Here is an 18,755-nt window from a genome sequence, read left to right as displayed (position 1 = left end):
GTAAACATAATGTCCTGAATTGTATGCTGTCACTACGGAAGGAAAATCTCCCTCTGTTGCATATATTCAGATGATTGTTACTTGGTTTTGCAGTCTATCTAGGTGAGTATTTAATTACTGCTTCCATCCTTTTTCAATTCAAACTTTAATTGGTTTGCTTGGTGTTTTTGTTCCCTATAATCTATTTGCTCTATGAAAAATTGGGTGGTTATAGGTGCGTATGATGATGAAGATGCGGCAGTTTGTGCTTATGACCATGCAACATTGGGGCATGACACACTGCTTATGACCTTGCTGAGTTAGATTGCTTTTAGTTATGAGCATTGAACTTTGAGGCCTAACCATGTGGCATTTACACTGTAGGATCACCAATGGTTATATGGCTTTGAAATTTGCTTTTTCTGGTGCCAGTGTTGAAATTTTGCATCACAATTGGTTTGAGGTCTTTAATTACCTGTGTTACACATATGCCTTTTACTTTTCTGGTCTGGGTCTCAATTGTTTAATGTTTTACTGATTTAGTTATTCAAATACTTTGTTTTCAAAGGTCGTATTGGTGGGAATGGTGATGAACAATTGAAAAGGTTACTGATGTTTGCTAATTACATGTTGCTTACTAGTTCCATATTGTCTGCAGAAGCTGCTACAGATTTTTCCATTGTGCTTGCGAGCATATATGCTTGATTGAAAGGGTGACTGGAATGTGCACCTTATCTTAGCAGAGTTTTCATGCAACAAAAGCTATCACGCAAGCATCAGGATGACTCAGTTTGAGGCCTTGTTTGGGAGGCCTTGTCGATCACCAACTTACTTCGATAACATCAACAAGCAATCAGTGAAATCACTGATAGTTTTGTATCACTACACTTGGCAAGTATTGACTATTCAAGATAGGTTGCGAATGGCTCAGAGTCTGCAAAAGAGTTATGCCAATCAGAGACGACGAGAACTCGCTTCGTGGCTAAAGACATGCTCTTTGTGAGAATGTCTCCTACCAAAAGTGTACTCAGGTTCGAAAAAAAAAGGAAAGTTAAGTTCAAGATTTGTTTGATCGTTTGAGATTCTAGAGCAGATCGGTGAAGCAGCATATCATGTGGCACTGCCAACACAATATGCTCATATTCATAACGTCTTTCATGTATTGATGTTAAAAAAGTAAGTCCATAACCATTCACACATCATTTAGTATGAGGACATGGAAGTGCAGGAAGACTTGACCGTGTTAGAGAAATCGATAGCGCTCGAAGATCATCAGGATCAAATATTGTGATCAAAGACAATTTCGTTGATCAAAGTGTGTTGGCAACATTATGGCATCAAGGAGTGCACATAAGAACTGGAAGCTATTATGAAATAAAAATACCCATCTTTTTTAGTAGATATTATAATGGTATTTTGCAGACAAAATCCTTTTTAAGGGTGTAAGATGTAGGACCCACAAAATTTTAAGTTTTTCAATGAAAAATTCTTAGTCAGTGAAAGAATTTTGATTTTTGGTTTGATTTACCTGTGTGAGTGATTAAGGATTTATTTTTATTTTTTTGGCTTGTTTTAGTACGATTGGCAATTTTCGGTTAACTGATAGGCAAATTATAAATAATTAAATTATTTATTAAATAAATCGAATTATTATTTGTCTAGTTGAATTAAATTAATTAAGTAAAATAACCAAATAAAAAAATAGATATAGAGAGAGAATTCCATGGATCGATTATTTTAAACCATACTGGGTTGAATTTGAACCCAATTGAATCTGAATCCAATTGGGAATCAAATAAGGAAGGATAACCAAGGCCTTGGAAAGTCAACAAAGAGATACATAGATATAAATGTATATGTATATCTAAAGAAACAAAAAAAATAAATACAAAAAATAATATAATACATATTTAATATGGGTTGGAGCTTGGATTTGGAATTGGGTTGGGATATTGGACCCAACCCAATCCAAATAGGGGGTCAATTTTTTCATGTGGATCCCTTCCCTATGCCATGTGCACATGGGGAAGAGACTCTTCTTGTCAAATGCATGAGAGGATCTCCCTCTCATGCATATTCCAAGGAAATCCTAGGAAGGATCCCAAGGCTAATCCCAAAATGGGTAAAGCCTTTTAAAAAACATAAAGCACAATTATCATTTTTGTGAAATTTGAAAAAGTTTTTTTGAAAAAGTTATTTTTGAGAGGAGGGCTTGGCTTCATCTCATCTCTCCTTCTTCATTCAATCCTAGCCACATATCATCATTTAACCCTAGGCTAACTCTATATAAGGGTGCCAAAAATGTGAAGAGGGGTTATAGTCCCCCTTATATTCAAAAGTCTATTTCTCTCTCCCCTCCAATCATTTTCACAATGGAAGATTTTTGAAGCATGATTTGGTTATCCGCCTCTTACCTCTAGTGTGTAGTGTGAGGTACCTATAGGGACTTCATTCTGCATGATTTTGAGGAAGAGATTTCTCACTTATTTTTGTGTTTTGGTGGTGTTGGATTTTCAAAAAAGTAAGTAAATCCATAACAATGTAGTTATATATGATATTGCTTTTATCCACCATATATACATGTATTTATTTTTGTAATACATGTTGATATGAATATGGATATACAAAAAAATCTATGTACTCATTTTAAAAAGCTTTCATTAGCCCTTTTGTAGTATAGATGCATTTTTAACGATTGATCTTCATTTTAATGTATATCTCATGGTTAGTTTACATGAAGATAGATTTTTAACGGTTGATATTCATTTATAATACATGTTTTATGGTTGGTTTATAAGTAGATGCATTTTTAATAGTTAATCTTCATTTTTAATGCATGCCTCATAGTTAGTTTACATGTAATTGCATTTTTAACGGTTGATCTTCGTTTTAATACATGCTTCATGATTAATTTACATATAGATGCATTTTTAATGGTTAATCTTCATTCTTAATGCATGTTTCATTGTTAGTTTACATGTAGATGCATTTTCAATGGTTGATCTTTATTTTTAATACATGTTTTATGGTTGGTTTACATGTAGATGAAATTTTAACGGTTGATCTTCGTTTTCAATGCATCTCTCATGGTTAGTTACATGTAGATACATTTTTAATGGTCGAGATTTGTTTTAATATATGTTTTATTGTTAGTTTACATGTCAATATATTTTAAATAGTTGATCTTCATTTTAATACATGATTTAAGTTAAGATTCATGTAGATGAAATTTTTAATGGTGGTTTTCCATTTTCTAAGCATGATCTAGGTTTAATTTTTCGTATAGACATGTTATAGTTAGTTTCTATTTTATTTTAATGATTTTGAAACTATAATTGTTATGTTTTATTAAGTTGTTAATGATTCTGAAACTATAATCATGTTATTTTATTAAATTGTTAATGATTATAAAACTATATACATTCTGTTTTATTAAACTATTAATGATCTTTGAAACTATAGTCATTTTGTTTTATTAAATTGTTAATGATTCTAAAACTATAGTCATTTTGTTTTATTAAACTGTTAATAATTTTGAAACTACATTCATTATATTTTATATGATTCCGAAACTATACTCATTCTGTTTTATTAAGTTGTTAATGATTTAAAAATTATAGTCATTATATTTTATTAAGTTGTTAATATTTCTAAAACTATAGTCATTATATTTTATTAAACTATTAATGATTCTGAAACTATAGTCATTTTATCTTATTAAGCTATTAATGATTCTGAAACTATAATCATTCTATTTTATTAAGATATAAATGCACGCAATGAAAAGATGAATGATGTATATGCATGCAATGAAATGATGTATGATACAAATGCATGACTAAGAATACATTATGATTTAAATGCATGCAATGAAATGATGCATGATGTAAATGCATGACTATGTTTAAAAGATGATGTAATTGCATGCAATGAAATGATGCAAGATGTAAATTCATGACTAAGTATGCAATATGATTTAAATGCATGTAATAAAATCATATATGATGTAAATGAATGTAATAAAATAATGTATGATGTGAATGCATGACTTAGTATGCAATGAAATGTGTGTGACCTAAATGCATAAATTAATTAGGCAATGAGATTGAATGTGAAGCATGATATGTATGAGGTTTTATATATGTTTAAATCATACTTGCACTATGATTGCCTATAATTGAGCGTATGGTTCAAGGAACCTTGGCAGTGTCAATGGACACACTTGTATGGATTTTTCTATTATTGAATCTGACATTGTTATGCATGTGTGCCATGCCATTCATTTGATAGCTCATGTATGAGCTTGGGTATGTTAAGAACCCACGAGGTGTGCAAGAGCATACCATACTACATATATAAATCTATATCTCACTACAAGAAACCTGTGGATTAGCGACGACCGAAATCCATCGCTAATCCGATGCTAATCCGTCGCTAAACTGTTTAGCGATAGATAACTTTCATCGCGATTTTTTTGACGCTAAGTAGTGCCAGAACTTATCTGCCGCTAATTTCGTCGCTAATTTGCGATGGATTAGCGACATATATGATCCATCGTGAGTCCTTTGTGAAATTCCACTAGAGGGGGGGTGAATAGTGAAATATGATAATGATCGATAAAATAAAATAATTAAGCAATAAGGCACAACACATAAAACACAGAAGTTATACTGGTTCGGTCAATATCCAGACCTACATCCAGTCCCCAAGCAAACCACTTGAGATTCCACTATAACATCTGAGTTACCGGATAAATAGTACAACACCCTCTTCCCAAGAGGTCTTCTTCTCTCAACAGAGAAGGGGCACACCCTCTTCCCAAGAGGTCTTCTTCTCTCAACAGAGAATAAACAGAGTTACAATACTTCCTATAGAACCTTCAGAATGATATGAATGCACGAATGAAGGATTCTAAGAATGCTCTGTTTGTCACTCAGAGGATACTCTTTGTCAAAGAGCTGGACTTGACTTTTTCTCTTTTCTTTCTTTTTCTTTTTCTCTTTCTTTTTCAAGGCTCTCTTTTCAAATCACGAATAGAATATTTTTCTCTTTGTAAGCTCACACGTCTATTTCATTCCTCTTGTTTGAATAGTTTATGTGTGTGTGTTTATATAGCTTATAAAAAGTAGTCGTTACATTTTGGAATTGTAACTTTTTGAAATATGAAATGTTATGTCTTTTCAAAAATATCTTTTAGAGAAGATCGAGAATGCCTTTTTCCAGAAGAGTAAGATAGAGGGTACACTAGTCGTTGTAGTGTTTTAGGTAATACATATTTTATGTAAGAAAGTCTATTTCTTACAATAGTACATTTGAACGTTGGGTTGTAGTTTTGTCTTTATTCTAATTAATGATTTGAGGTACATTAGTACTTCTTTACTTTAAATGAGTGTAAGTACTATGAGTGCTTTGAGATATTTATTTGTACATAGTCATGTCAAGTGTATTCTTTATGTAGTGTATTTTAAAGTCTCCAGAGAGAATGAGGACCCAAAAAGAAGGTTGACATTCTTTGGGAAGGATATTTAGAAGGGATTTGTTACAGAAGGCATTTAATGCTTTGTAGAGAGAATGATGACTTCAAGTAAGTCGACATTCTATGGTTATGAGAAAAAGGTAACTAGAGTCCTTAAAAATTTTAATTTATTTTTCTTATGTAGCCGATTTTATGTTTTTGTCTTTTTTCTACATTCCTTTTTCATGTTGTCTTGTAAGGTACAATGACAAAATGTCTTTTTCATAAAAGGTTGTAAGAAGGTACAATTATTATATGACAAAATATCTTTTTCATAAAAGGTTGTAAGAAGGTACAATTATTATATGACAAAATATCTTTTTCATAAAAGGTTTATATGACAAAATATCTTTTTCATAAAAGGTTGTAAGAAGGTACACTTATTGGTTTTCAAAAAGAAGCTTTTTGAAACTATCGTATACTTTTATGATATAGTATGTATGAATGAGTATGTAATATGCAAAATGCAAGTTCCTGAAGGTTCTGTTACATATGACTTTAAAGAAAAAAATCTTCATCTTGAGGTAGCCGATTTCTTCATTTGAGCTTTAGGAAAGCATGGCTCATCAAGCTTTTTCTTCAAGGAGTATGATTGCACCATAGTTGTACTTGAACAGGAAGTCTCCATCCTTATTGGGTGAGATATCCTTGCATCAAATACTCGTTAGATTTAAGGCAAAACATATTTAGTCATAATATAACATTATTTCAAGAGAACATATTATCATATCATACAAAATCAAATAAGACAGTGTATCATATTATGTGACATCAAAACCGAATTTCTCAACACTTTGCTATTTTAAATTAGCGATGTATAATATCCAATGCTAATCTGTCGTTAAATTTTTTTTTTTTTTTTTAAAATTTGCTCACTGCCGGCGCGTTCTTCGACAGGGAGCAATTTTTTTTTGTACAGAACTGGCGTCGGGATGCTCTTCTGCAGCGAGCCAGTCACGGCGAGATAAAGGGTCATAGTGGAGACGGGATTCGACGAGGAAGAGGCAGGACAGGCGATGGAGACTGCCGAGGGGCACCGCCGGGAGGAGCGGTCAAGGCAGAGGGCGTAGCCAGGGTTGACGGGGGAGAACTTGCAGGAGGCGTCGGGCTAGACGACGATGCAGAGGTTGGAGGTGTCGTTGGTGCCCAAGCAGTCTCCACCGAGAGGTTCTTGAGAATGGAGGATGGAGGTGTCGTCGGGTTGGACAACGAGACGGGGACGGAGGGATCGCTGCACAACGGTTGCAGAAGCTGCGCGTGGTGCAAGAGGTGCCGTCGGGCTGGACGACGAGACGAGGATGGAGGGATCGCTGCACAACGGCTGCAGAAGCTGTGCGTGGTGCGAGAGGTGCCGTCGGGCTGGACGACGAGACGGGGACGGAGGGATCGCTGCAGAGCGGCTGCAGAAGCTGCGTGTGGTGCGAGAGGTGTCGTCGGGTTGGACGACGAGACAGGGATGGAGGGATCGCTGCAGAAGCTGCGCGTGGTGCGAGAGGTGCCTGACAAGGTCGACCTTCGTGGTGCGAGAGGTCGATGCGCATTGTCAAAGGAAGGTGGGGATGGTTTAAATCGAACGAGCGGAGGAAAAAACAGAGGGAGGAAAAATTTCGAACGGGGGGAGGGAAATTTTTGCGCCGCAGGTGGGACAGTTTAAATCGAAAATTAGCGAGGAAATTAGCAAGGGAATTTTTTCGTCCCTAATCCGTCGCTAATTAGCGATGGATTAGGGACAAAAAAATTCCCTCACTAATTCTGTCGCTAATTAGCATTTTTTTATAGTGTTTTGGCGACGAAAAAATGTTGTCGATAATCTATCGCTAATTAGCGACGGATTTAGCGACGAAGATATTTTCGTCCCTAATTTTGCAAATATTTCAAATGTTAGCGACAAATAGTTTTCGTTCGCTGATCCGTCGCAAATTTGCAATGGAAAAAATCCGTCGCAAATTTCCGTCACTAATTAGCAATTTTCTTGTAGTGCCTTGACTTATTGCATTCGCCTTCATGAGTGAATTGCTCACATGGGCCAAGGGTGCCAGAGCAATGTGAGTGGGTTTGGGTACATAACAACATTTTTTTTTAGCTATTACGCTAAGAGGGTACTTGAGTTATTGAGCCATGTATATCTCATAGATCAAGGTACATGAATGGTTAAACACAATAATTAAGAAAAAGATTATAACTCATTGACACTGATGATCGACCTTGGAGAGGGTAGATTGTGCTTTTTCGAGTTATACCAGTATATGCATATTCACCTACATGTCTTATTGAATGTTTATAGGAGTAATGACATCCTTTTGGTCTCCAGTCATGTGGTGTTAGAGAGGTCAGGGTTGTCTATATGTCCTAGGTGACATACCCCTACTACTGTAGATAGTCCTAGATTGCAATATTTACTGAACGTCTTTACAAAAAGTCTCTCGACCATGGGTCGCCAGCTTTGGATATCCAATCTGTTAGGCACTTCTAAAAACAGAATTTATATAGCATAATAAACACCCATTGTGACCTCATCGGATATGATGATTATACCCAAGTACCTAGGGATGTTAATTAAGAAAAACATGATTTGCATTATACAAAAAATGTTATTTATGCTTTAGTATTGAGATATATATTTGTTATCTGCATTAATGTTGAGATATGTGTTACTTTGCTGATATATATGTTTACTTGTTATTTTAGTTATATCATGATATATTAAATTATTAAACTGTGATGATTGTTCTAGCATGCACAATATTCTTGTTATTGGTATAAACTTAACTGCTCAAAAGGGTCTAACCCCATTTTATGGGAATACAAGTGATGAATGAATGATGGTGCGATGGCACAATGTGGTGTCGAGGCCAAGGACCATGCTCTATCTTTTTCTTGATTCTAGGATTTTTAAATCTCAATTAGATTTAGATGTTTTTGTAACTCATATATATGGACATGGTTCATTGATTTTTTATACATTTTAGTCTATGTTGGAATGTTATTCTGTTTTATTTTTATTCTTATGGTATCGAATTTTCAATGCAATCTCTTAGTGTGCGAACTTGAATCTAAGTCCAAATTAGAGTTGAACTCAGTTCAGTTCAGAGTTATTAATTTCTGTAACCCGCCCAGGGTTGTCTGATTCGAAAACCAAAAATTATTTTTGTTGTGTATTGATTCACTCGTTCGAGTTAGATTGTATTTCAAAAAAAATTGGTTACAAATTTTTACTTATTTCAAATTAATTTTTTTTTTAGAGTTACAAATTCATAAACTCACATGGCATTAGACATGCATACTCTATCTCTCCTTATATGTTTCCAGTGGTTATAAAAAAGACACTCTAAAAGATAGATTTTGGGGACCATCATAATGACATGGATTGTGGCAGTTTTCCTTACTATGAGCATCATGTATCTCATCTATTTTTTTGCGGATGATGCTCTCATTTTTTTGCAAACTGTTTGAAGAGCAAATTTGGACTCTTAAAAATATTTTTAAGGAGTTTAAGGTTGCAGTTGGTACGAAGGTAAATGATTCAGAGATTGTTATTATTCCTTAGAATCTTGATGCAATCCATCTTTCTCATGTGGTAGGTTGGCAATTGAAAGTGTTGCCATTAAATATTTGGGTCTTCCATTTTGTGTTGGAAAGTTGAATACGGATATGTGCCAATACGTTATTTCTAAAATTCAACACTATATTGAATGTTGGCATGTAAAGTTATTGTCTTATGCAAGAAGGATTTTGCTCATCAAGAATACTTTATTTAGTATTCTAGTTTTTTGGATTCTTTCTTTTAAAATACCTAAGAAGATTATCAATCAATTGGCAATTCTTTTCAAAACTTTTTATGGTAAGATTCTAAGTATGAGAGACACCCTTATCTTCTCTCTTGGGGGGTTCTCTGCAAGCCAAAAGAGGAAGGCGGTACGAGCATTCAGAAAATAGAAGAGTTGAATTTGCTTATTTGGCTAAATTAGCCCTGAACATTTATTTTAATAATTCTTTATGAGCTGATTTTATGAACGCCAAATATTTGTGGAATAGGAGCTTTTGGAGAGTTACTTTTATAGGTGGATATAGTGCTTAGAAAGGTATTATGTGAGGATAGTCAAATATTGAAGTTTTTATCTCTTGCATCTTGCATAGTCTTGGATGGTTCTCAAACAAAGTTTTGTATAATGCATATCATGTTAATTAAGAAAAACATTATATGAGTTATACAAAAAATGTTATTTATGCTTTAGTATTGATATATATATTTGTTATCTGCATTAATGTTGAGATATGTGTTACTTTGCTGATATACATGTTTACTTGTTATTTTAGCTATATCATGATATATTAAATTGTTGAACTGTGATGATTGTTTTAGCATGCACAATATTCTTGTTATTGGTATAAACTTACCAGCTCGAAATGGTCTAACCTCATTTTATGGGAATACAAGTGATGAATGAATGATGGTGCGATGGCGCAATGTGGTGTCGAGGCCAAGGACCATGCTCTATCTTTTTGTTGATTATGGGATTTTTAAATCTCAATTAGATTTAGATGTTTTTGTAACTCATATGTATGGACATGGTTCAATGATTTTTTATACATTTTAGTCTATGTTGGAATGTTTTTGCATTTTATTTTTATTCTTATGGTATCGAATTTTTGATGGAATCTCTTCGTGTGCGAACTTGGATTTAAGTCCAAATTAGAGTTGAACTCAGTCCAGTTCAGAGTTATTAATTTATGTAACCCTCTCAGGGTTGTCTGATTCGAAAACCAAAAATTATTTTCACTGTGTATTTATTCACTCATTCCAGTTAGATTGTATTTAAAAAAAAAATGGTTGCAAATTTTTACTTATTTCAAATTAAAATTTTTGGAGAGTTACAAATTCACAAGCTCACGTGGCATTAGACATACATACTCTATCTCTCCTTATATGTTTCTAGTGGTTATAAAAAAGACACTCTAAAAGATAGATTTTGGGGACCATCGTAATGACATGGATTGTGTCAGTTTTTTCTTACTATGACCATCATGTATCTCATCTATTTTTTGCGGATGATGTTCTCATTTTTTGCAAACCGTTTGAAGAGCAAATTTGGACTCTTAAAAATATTTTTAAGGAGTTTAAGGTTGCAGTTGGAATGAAGGTAAATGTTTCAAAGATTGTTATTATTCCTTACAATCTTGATGCAATCCATCTTTCTCATGTTGTAGGTTGGCAGTTGAAAGAGTTGCTCATTAAATATTTGGGTCTTCCATTTTGTGTTCGAAAGCTGAATGCGAATATGTGCCAATAAGTTATTTCTAAAATTCAACATTGTATTGAATGTTGGTATGCGAAGTTATTGTCTTATGCAAGAAGGATTTTGCTCATCAAGAATACTTTATTTAGTATTCTAGTTTTTTGAATTCTTTCTTTTAAAATACCTAAGAAGTTTATCAATCAATTGGCAATTCTTTTCAAAACTTTTTATGGTAGGATTCTAAGCACCAGAGACACCCTTATCTTGTCTCTTTGTTATCTTAAAGAGATAAGATGATCCTGTCTAACATCAAACAGGTCTCAGTTATGGAAAGCTTTAAGGTTTTTGGTTCTTGTATTTACACGCCTTTTCCTGCATTGGATACCATTGGGCAATGTTTTTATTCTTTTCGCATGTCTTCAGGAAAAGACGAATTATGATGGAAAGGGATATGTAGTGTTGAAAATGTCTGTAGTAGATACATGGAATTCTATTAGGAAGGAGGTTGCACTGAATCACTGGCACAAATTTATTTGGGCTGAGGGTCTCTCCAAGAGCCTCATGGGTGGTCTATTTAGCGTGTTACCAAAGGTTACTGACTCATTACAGGCTACACAGTTTTGGTGTGGCCCTTCCTAATAGATGTTCTATGTGCTTTAAAGAATAGGAGAATCATTCCCATTTATTTTTCAATTGCAGATTTTCTCAAGGTATATTCAAGTTTATTTTTGCTCAATTTGATAGAAGGCCAGTTTCTCATTCACATGTTATTTAGGAACTTATGTGGTGGATGTCCATTCAGTTTTTCTTTTTTCTGCTTAAAAAATGCTGAGACATGGTCTTATGTAAGATTTATTGGGCGATGAAAAGGCAGCATACTAGCTAGCGGAGTTTGTTGTTATTTCTTTTATGAGCTGCCGACGGGTTCTCGTGTGCAGGTTATGCTTTCCAACAATTCAAGATGGTGCAAACTGGTCTCAGCTGCGTGTGTGAAGGCCGTGGAAGTTCCTCTTCAGCTTTGCTTCGTTCTAACAGATTCAGCAATGACAGTGTCTCTTGTTCTTGCAAGGGCCCCTTTATGGCCATGGGTCATATTCTTGTTTTGTTAGGCAGTCGTAATGCATTGTTCTGGAAGGATAAGCCTCCCGATTGGCTACCCACATTGGTTGATGAGATGTAATTGTTTATATTTAATTGAATAGAATCCGGGGTAACCCCTCAGCATCTTCCTTTAAAAAAAACAATAAAATTTAATTTTGATAATTTAATAGTAAAACATATATTTATATTGTAAAATATTATTAAAAATCTTAAAATAATGATTTTACGTATTGCATGTTCGAGCGTGTCCCTAGAAAAACGCCCTTAAATTGTCATGTCCCTCTGACATACAGAGGAAGTAAGAAGTGACGATGGAAGCGAGTAAAAGTGACAAAAATAAGAGCCTGTCTTTTTACTTAAATTTCGTTTTATAAATATACAGGACTTCTAATTAAATTCATAATTTCAGAGAAAATTATAATTGTTCTAACATGAAATAGGTACTTCTAACATCAAGGAAATTTTATTTTATGCTGAAAAAGGTAAATCTTGGGTTCACAAAAGTGAGCATTTTATAAAGTTTCAAAAGTAAGAAAAATATATTGTTTCACATTTTCAAAGCAAGCTTCCTGAGAAAATGAGCTTCCAATCCTTTCAAAACTGGTCAATTCAACCAAAGCCTACAGGAACAAAGCTGGGATAACTTATCAACCCTCAATCCTGAATTGGGGACCTCCTACGCTCATTGCATGCAAAAAAATCTAATCAGGGCCCACAGTTTCCAAACCAAAATCTCTCTATCCTAACTGTACCAGTCTTGGAGACGTGGTTGGTGTTTTTCTATTGTATGGAGATCTGCTTTGACAAAGTGTGCATCCATGTCCATGGACCAACGGGGGCTCCTCTTGTTTGGCAGGAGCAGTTAGTGCACGTTACCTTGTGTTGGCGTGTTGCCAGTTTGAAGCCCAAATGGTATGGTTGTATAACTGGTAGGAGTCTGCATGTCCTGCACCGAACTGCTCAGTCTGGCCATCCTAACGGCCAGCTTCTAAGCCCGTGACACTGCCTAACCCCAGCTTTCTCTGTAAAAAAAAAGTAGGGGACAAGCCAGTGCAATAAGACGAGAGTTAATGGTAAAAAATATTTAATGGGTAGAGATGACATGATTCAAGTGCTATCTAGCAAGTGCAACACTTCAAAAGGAGGGGTGGATAGAGAACATGATATTATTGAAAAAACATAAAGTAGGGGACAAGCAAGATAGGGGCAGGTGTGGACCATACCTTCTACATAAATCTAAGAGATTCCTCTCCACTCAATCTTGATTTTTTGATGATTTTTTTTTTTTTTTTTGTTTATTTTATATGTTTGCTTTTGAAACTCTTCATGGTGGATGCATTGAACTTGGGGAGGAAATTTATGCATCCAAAAAGTAAAAGAATCTTGAAGATGTGTTCCCCCAACTATATATGCAGACAAGCATATGTAATGTATAGTGATAGCCAACATGGCTGTCAAAAGAATATAGACAGAGCCTACGTTTTAGTGAAGTACCAATGTCACAAAGTACAGTATTAGGATTTTCTCAACGAGAGACAATCTTGCAACAAATTTCTTTTTGTTAAAACTCACACAAATAATGGTATACATAGAATTTATAAAAGGTGAAATAAAACATGATATAAAAACATAAAATTAAATTGTTAATATCAGGAAATCCCGAAGATAGGTGATATCTAGCTACTCCCCAATAAGAAGAGAGGGAACTCAAGGTTTTTTTTTTTTTTTGAAGGCAAGCTGGGGTTAGGCAGACCCTTCCCAGTTATACAACTATACCATTGGGTTTTGAACCTGTAGCATCCCAACACAAGGTGACCTGCACTAGCTACTCCTACCAGACAATCTGAACCCCAATTGGTGGACCTCAAGGGTTTTACCAAGCAGAGGCTTGCTAACGTGCGGTCGGCCATTGGCAAGATGAAGGGGTAAAAAGATCAGGTGCGATATTATTGCACAAATATTTGTGCAGTAAGCACTTTGGGCACAGGGCCTGTCAGTTGTGTGGCCCAAAGCCTGGAGGGCAATGAAGTGCTTAATGGACAAATATTTATGCAATCATATTGCACTTGAACCGGACTCGGTGGCAGGAGGGGTGAAACTTTTTTTGGTCTACTCTGAAAAAAAAATGATATCTCGAAAATATCACAACTTTGTAAGGATTTATCTTTTTTTTTTTAGAAAAACATGCAATAAAATGGCAATACTTCCAAGATATTACCAACATTTGTGACCATGTTCTCTACCAAAAAAATGAAACGCAACTGTTTGGGAAGGTACCAAGAGTGTCCTTTCTTCAAGGGGTGGAGCCAATTAGGAGTATCAAGAATGGGGCCTAAGTTAGGGAAGGGATTTTCAAATTCCCATGCCTATAAAGTATTATCTACTCAATCTCCTCAAGAAAAAGAAAAAAAAAAGCTGCCCAAAGCTAGGTAATGATTGAAAACCATGTAGACATATCCATCTGGCCCGGAGATTACCCAAAAGTTAATACCAAAATCTCACGTTGCCATTAATTTGTAAAAATCAATGCCATGCATTGATCTCAAAGAAAAGATGAAAGAAATTTGATGGGAAAATGTTAGCTTTACGGGTAGCAGCAACAATCAGATAGGACTTATTTTAGAAAATCAATACTTGGTATCATTTGCCATTTTGTTTTTCATAGTAGCAAAACTTCGTGTCACGGATCACACATTGACTGACCTTCGGTTGGTAAGAGCTAAGAGCCTTGCCCACTTACCCAGAGTACACCCAGCTTTAACTAGGGGTGGGGGACAAGGTCTCCACCTCTGCCCTCCATCCTCACTTCTATTCCCCGTTTTGATTTTAACCTTCATTCCCCGCCTTCATCCTCGTTTCATGTCCTTCATCTCTGGTCCAAACGAGGTAAGGTGGGGTGGAGCCCCGTTTTCCCTCAGTCTATTGTCATCTCTAAAGAAGGATTGGGGACAGTATGGAGTGGGGGTGGGGTGGGGCAAAGCAAGGATCAGGATGGGGCGGGGTGGGAGAATGCATAAGTTCATCCCCACACGGGTTTTGATTTTAACCTTCGTCTCTGCCTTCATCCCCGTTTCATGTCCTCCATGAGGCCGGTTCCTCGGATCCACTGCCATCCCTTGCTTTAACCTTGCCGCAAGTGAATATCATTTGCCTATTTGTTTCATTCAAATCCATCATTTCTTACATGTCGGTGAAGGGTGTAACTGAATGTACAAAATCCAGAATATTTTTTATTATTTTTTAATTTAAATGTGTCGGGAATCTGAGCCAAAAGGGGCCAGTAAAGGCCACCTTGGACACATTATCTGTGCCCTATTATAGGTGAGGAATATTCACATAACTTCCTTTTTATTTTTATTTTTATTTTTAATCACATGCAAAGCATTAGAAACCTATCAAGTCATAAATTATTCTCCTTATAGTTTACTCAATTTAATATGCTTACATAACATCAACAAGATTGAGATGGTCCGTCCATTTTAACAAAGTCATCTTAATTATCTCCCCATTCCAAATCACTTTTTTTTCAAAATGAATCATCACCAACAATTAACCAATAACCAAAGAAAATTTGTTTCTATTCAGTCAACACTCTGCGACCACTGGATTTGTTCCACATGGGCCTCTCTTGTCGTTTGCAACGTCAGCATGGTCCCTACGAATTGCACCACGTGTCAAACATAGCTTAAGCATCAACATCTTGCTACATAGGGATGGCAGTGGACCCGGGGAAAGCGGAGCCCGCACCGCCCATCTCACCCCGTTTGGACCGGGGATGAAGGGCATGAAACGGGGATGAAGGCGGATGAAGGTTAAAATCCATCCCCTTGGGGGGATGGAGGCGGGGATGAACTTATGCTTTGTCTCAATCCTTACCTTGCCCCGACCCGTCCCGCCTTGCCCCATCCCCAATCCTTCTAAGGGATGACACTAGACCGAGGAGAAATGGGACCCCGCCCCGCCTCGCCACCGTTTGGACCGGAGATGAAGAATATGAAATGGGGATGGAGGCAGAGGTGGAGGTTAAAATTCATCCTCTTGCGGGGATGAAGGCAGGGATGGAGGTTCGGATTTTGACACAGGACAGGGGTGGAGACCTTGTCCCCCGTCCTCGCCCCGATCCATTGCTATCCCTAATGCCACACACAGTCCATCCCCTCCCATGAGAATAGTTGGAGAATCCAATTAACATATCACATAATTGAGGATACCACAAAGTAGGCAAATTTTGATAAGATTAGGACACGTGTGGGTAGATCTTCACAATGTCCACATTAGGGGGGCCCATGATGTGTGCATCCAATGTTGTATTGACGGTGCAGGTAGATATGTGCATAAGGATTGTACTTGGCACTTGGCCAAAAGCACATATTCAATCTTAACATTTGAAAGCTTGCATTGGCTGCAAAGATGTCACATTGGGACTGTGACATCTAAGCCTGTGCTAAGATTCTTATGCCAATGCTTATCCCCAATAGTGACAAGGATATCTACACTTATAAGCATGTCAATTTGTACCCACCAATCAATAGCCTACTTTTTTTTGAAATATAAGATTTTATTGACCTACAAAATCATGACAGCACTCAATAAGGACAAATATATATCAATGTTTTTATTATTATCATTTGAAAAGAAATCAATAAGCACATACCAAAGTTTTTATTATTATCATTTGAAAAGAAATCACTGTTATTTTCGAACATCCGAGATAAGAGGCAAGAGGTGCCACGTTGATTGTCGCCCTGTTTCCATGCATGTTCATGGTGTAGAATTTCTTGGGTACCCCTTCCTCCTGCCCATCAGAAAAGTCTTCCTATTGCTTCGGTCTTTTGGCAAGGGACGAGCACCCCCAAGTATTGAGATTGGGACATATCCTTCAACTTGAAGGCCTTAAACTAACCCACCTAGCCAGGTGCGTGGAGCTCTTGTGGGCACAAATATGAAATGCGGTTGAATGGTGAAGGATTGGTAAAAGCCAATATAGAATTAGGTTGAGTGCACGATGACCTCTAAAGTAGATTGAGTATATGCTCATTGTAGAAGGATAGAACTGTTGTTTTAAAATTGTTGAAAAATTAGGTGAAGCATATACTTAATCAAATAGGGAAAAGCGCTGAAGCATGCATAAATGCATAGAAGCACTACTTTTAAAGCAACAGTTGCCCTTCTAAGATTGATTCTTTGGTGCAATATGGTTAACTGCAACTTTGCTTGCAGGATACAATCAAGTCATGTCTTTTAGCATTAAACACGACTATATCTTGCACTTTGAAAATCGCCTACCACGACACAATCACCTTGAGTAGCTTTCGATAAGAAAAGTGAGGGTTGAAACACATGAACATGAAAATAAAAGAATACTGGTCACATATGATTCTTAGTATATATAAGTTTAGGTGAATAAAATGTCCAACTATCATGGATAAATGTTCAATGACCATAAACCAAAGTATAGCTGCCATATTCCAATGGCTAGTGGTTTACCGTGAGATAACTGACAAAACAATTAAGTGTTTAATGTCTAACTCATTTAAGAGTCTAACGATCAACAATCAATTCTGTAAAAGCTAATTTAGAATATTATAAATGGTCAAAGTCCAAACATGCACCACCATGAACCCTTTTGCTTCCCTTCTATCACTCATCACATATTTTCGACCAATATTTTTTGGCTAAGCGCTAGCTGAAAAATAGCTAAAAATATGTTTTCTAAAATTTTCTTTGTCAAGTCATTTTTTGGCCGGTGACTGTTGAAAAATGGTCGGATTATTTTTTATAAATGTTGTTTTGTCTGATAATTTTTCAGCCAGCCATTACTCAAAACTGTTCTTTTGTCCAATTATTTTGCCGTTTCTGATCATCCTAACAGGAATAAAACTAAGTTTTAGACAAAATGAGCATACAAAAAATATGGTTTTAAGCAAAACCTGGGTTGCAAAAAAACAAAGTATTGCTCCCCCGTCATCCATGGAAAACCTACTTCTTGGACACAAATGGAACATTGCAGTTGAAATACCAATTCCCCATATCTTTTTATGACTCTTCAACTCATTTGGCAAATTTAATGCAGCAACCAAGTTAAATACCAAAACTTGCAGCTAAACCTCTACCAACAAGACACTTCACTTAATCTCATTCTATCTAGACCTAAATATTTCAAAAGCTTCGTCCATAAATAGTGGTCTGCTGTTCTCAGATTGTCTTGATCAGCATCTGGGTCATGCATTAATTGTCTTTTTGTTTTTTTTGCTTGGCCAAAGGAAAATCCTCCTGTTACCTCACATCAGCAAGCACCTTCAATTGGTAAAACCTTTGAGTTCTCCCCCTGCCCACTTGTGGAATACATGCACTCAGCTTCAATTTTTTTTTTTGGGGGGGGGGGAAAGGCAAGCTAGGGTTAGGCAGATCCCCACCAGTTATTATTAGTACCATTGGGGTTTGAACCTGCAACGTCCCACCACAAAGAAACGTGCACTGACAGCTCCTACCAACCACGCTGAGCCCCCCGTTAGTACTCAGCTTCGATCTTGCAGCAAGGAATGCCCCCCCCCCCCCTCTTGAGTTTTAAATTATGGTTGTTTCATTTTAGGTGACAAATCATGGTCGCCCCCTAACCAGGGGCGCCCTCCATGACATTAATTGCCTACACTTCATGAACTTGTCTAAGCCAATTCCTAACTGCTTGAGCCAAGTTGACCCTTCAAACTAGACCCAGCAAGCCGAGTCTCAATCATATGAGAGAGAGAGAGAGAGAGAGAGAGAGAGAGAGAGAGAGAGTTGTGATTGGTTGAAATGAGTGGTTCTAAATTTAAGAGTAACATTTGGGTGGTACATTTACTCCCTCGGAAATGACAGTGCAGAATGCAGATACCCTGATTCCCTAATTTTGATGGTACATTTACTCCCTCGGAAAGAGTCGA

This window comes from Nuphar pumila, chromosome 5 (assembly GCF_984573655.1).
Source record: "Nuphar pumila chromosome 5, dmNupPumi1.hap1.1, whole genome shotgun sequence".
In the NCBI taxonomy this organism is placed as follows: Eukaryota; Viridiplantae; Streptophyta; class Magnoliopsida; order Nymphaeales; family Nymphaeaceae; genus Nuphar; species Nuphar pumila.
Note: the sequence above shows the minus strand (reverse complement) of the source record.